Source organism: Asparagus officinalis, chromosome 10 (genome assembly GCF_001876935.1).
Source record: "Asparagus officinalis chromosome 10, Aspof.V1, whole genome shotgun sequence".
In the NCBI taxonomy this organism is placed as follows: Eukaryota; Viridiplantae; Streptophyta; class Magnoliopsida; order Asparagales; family Asparagaceae; genus Asparagus; species Asparagus officinalis.
In genome coordinates, this window is record NC_033803.1 from 7022457 (window position 1) to 7025711 (window position 3255).

Consider the following 3255-nt stretch of genomic DNA (forward strand, 5'->3'; position numbering starts at 1 on the left):
AAGCACTCCATCGCTACTATGAAGAACCCAAAATTAAATAAAGAGGAGAATCCAGATCATTCTCCTCTCTTTTGTAATCAGAATTCAAATTATAATTAAGATCGAGAGAATACAAGTCAATTTTCTTTTATTCTTTTTACTACAAAATTTCCACCAAACAGTAGTCAACTCATATACACAAATCCCAGTGTATTATAATCTCATATAACCTAGGTGTCTCCCCAGCCACACAAACTTATGCAATAATATGAACATACAGAAAATTCCCCAGTGGTTGACCGCGAAGAGACAAAAACTTTTTCTACAGGTTTCTGCTCCTCGAGGTTGATTCAAAAGCCATTATACGATGATTCTATATACTACAAATCCTATATACATGATTTAACATTTCTAGAATATGAAAAAAAATACAATCTAATCACTATAGACAAAAAGAAACCCTTTTAAACACATGTATGCATGTCGACACGATTAAAAACAATTATCTTTCTTTCAAAACTCTTGTTAGGAAAATTTTCAGATCTAGATCTGCATTAAGAAATTCATGGGTGATCTTTATTAACTGAAAACTTTTTCTTTTTGTAACATACAATATAAAGATCTATCTTTATACATAAAATAACATTTTAGGCTCATAAAACACAGGAAAACTTTATTAAAAACGTTTAAAACATAGGTGTAGAATTGGGCAAGATGAAACTCACCTGATGGGTGTTGATGAACTCCCAAAGATGAGTGAGAATGATCCTCCTTCGCTGAACACCGATGGATCTCGCATCAGCTCCTCCAAAATCCTCCAAGAATCGTCAAAGAAAGGGGGTTTAGGGTTTGAGAGAGAGAGAGGAGGGGGCTGAGGCTATTAGGGTTTAAAAGAGCGTTCTGAGAGCTTCAAAACGGATTTATATACTTAGGTATACTCCCGGGTTCGGTATAAACAAAACCAACCCGAAACAGAGACAATCCTGGCATCTGCACGCCCAGCAGTCGACCATATAGAAACCTGCACACAGGCTAGGGTTTGGTATATTAGCCATAACTTTCTTGTATGACCTCCGAATAAGGTGATTTAAGATTTATTAGAAATATATTGAAGAGACCTACAACTTTAATCTTTAACACTTTCTCAGATTCTAACTACATCAGTGCATAAAATATAAAAACTCATAACTGGTCATAAATCTCAGATTTCTCTTTTGGTCTTTGTGCATGACTTGCACATATGCACTCATATATTTACAAATATATATTAAATTGATCTCAAATCAATTCTTATCATATTCAAACATCAAAATATATTATTTTTTACCATATAACATATTTATTATTATTTATCATAAAATATTCAATTTTTTGGGGTTTTACAGAGCCCTACCCTCCTCTCCCAATCCCGCGACCCCCGCAACCCCCCTCCTGTAGACTCTCCTTCTTTCCTAATAAAATCCCCACTCTACCCTCAAGCTATTCGACAAAATGCTCCAACTAAACATCTAACTCGACTCCGTAGCTTTCATTGTGTTAATGAAAGCTTGCGGGCAATTGGGGAGTTTGATGTGTGCTTTTCGCTGAGGTGCATATTTATTGACGAGCACCATCATGCCTGTGGCCGCAAAGTATAGGATGCCCGACGAGATGTTGAGGGGGTCGACGGTTAATAGAGGAGAGGGGGAGCTTGTTCCAGTCATTCGTTTGCTCGCCAATGATGGAGTGCATCTCTACCCTGTCTACTGCTGCCTTGGCAATTGCGTACAGTTTGAACATTGGAGACTCGTCGGTACTGTTAGATGATATGTGTGCTGTTTGTTGGGGGTTTAATTTGTTGATCATAATATTGTCTTGATCTCTGAGGGAGAGCTTCTTTATGTTGATCATGGCAGCTGAGAATTGCTTGGAGAGGGAGATCGTGGGCTTGTTTCTGCTCGGACTGACTGGAGCTTGGAGGCTTGCTTGGAATCTCACGTGTCGCCGGCATGAGGTTGATGGTGATGGAGATAATGATGATGATGATAGTACGAAGATTTGGGATTTTAACGTGGCCATTATTTTTTCCTTTTCTTCCTTTGAATATTCAGTCTATTTCTACGATTAATTTCATTTGAAGGTGTTTTTGTTGTTTGGGGGTTTGTGTTGTGTGGAGAGGTTTATATAATAGAGGAGGATGGAGGAGATGTGGGATTTGAAGCAGTAATGCATGAATGTAGTTGAGATAATTATGGGTTTTGAATGTGTATTGTTGGCCGACTTAGTTTTTTTGTTTGAAACTGAAATGTTATTAGTTATGAAGATGTGAAAAGGTCTACCACTTGACTCAGCGAAAATAAAATTTAAATCTTGTTAATATAAAAATTCATTTTATTTACATAGTCTATATATGATGTGGAAATTTCCAAAAGAGCAAGTTTTGTGTTGTACGTGTGAAATATAGTTGATTACCTATTAACCTTTAGTTGTTCCATATTAAGTATAATGGTTGAGACCGACTATAATGGCAACATCTTCAATCTTACTTGATATTTTACATTATATAATCTTATTCAAAAGTTAACAATTACTCAATTATATTTAAGGAGGACTACGTAAATGTTAACAGTCAGTCAACTATAGTTTATATATATTAGGTAAAAAAATAACAGTTAATCTACAAAACTTAACATTCAAAAGAATAACGATAACAATTACTCAATTATACTTATATGGAACAACTAAACATTAACAGTTAATGGCTATAGTTCACATGTAATAGGTAAAACTTAACATTTAATTAACAAAACTTAACATTTAAAAGAAAAAAGTTAACACTTACTCCACTATACTTAACATGGAACATGTAAACGTTAATAGTTAATTTTCTATAGTTCACTTGTATTAGGTAAAACTTAATAATTAATCTACTGAATATTTATACATCCATTATTTTAAATTAACTGTTAACCTTTACCTATTCTATGTTAAGTATAGTGGAGTTTGTATTAACTTTTTCCTTTAAAATGTTAAGTTTTATTAATTAACTGTTAAGTTTTACCGACTAGATGTGAACTATAGCCGATTAACTGTTAATATTTAGTTGTTCCATATAAGTATAATTGAGTAACTATTATCTTTATTTTTTTAAATGTTAAGTTTTGTATTATACATGTGAAATATAACTAATTAAGTATTAATACCACAAAAATTAACATTTAAATGTTAAGTATAATTGAGTATTAATAGTTAATTAGTTATATTTCACATGTAAAATACAAAACTTAACATTTAAAA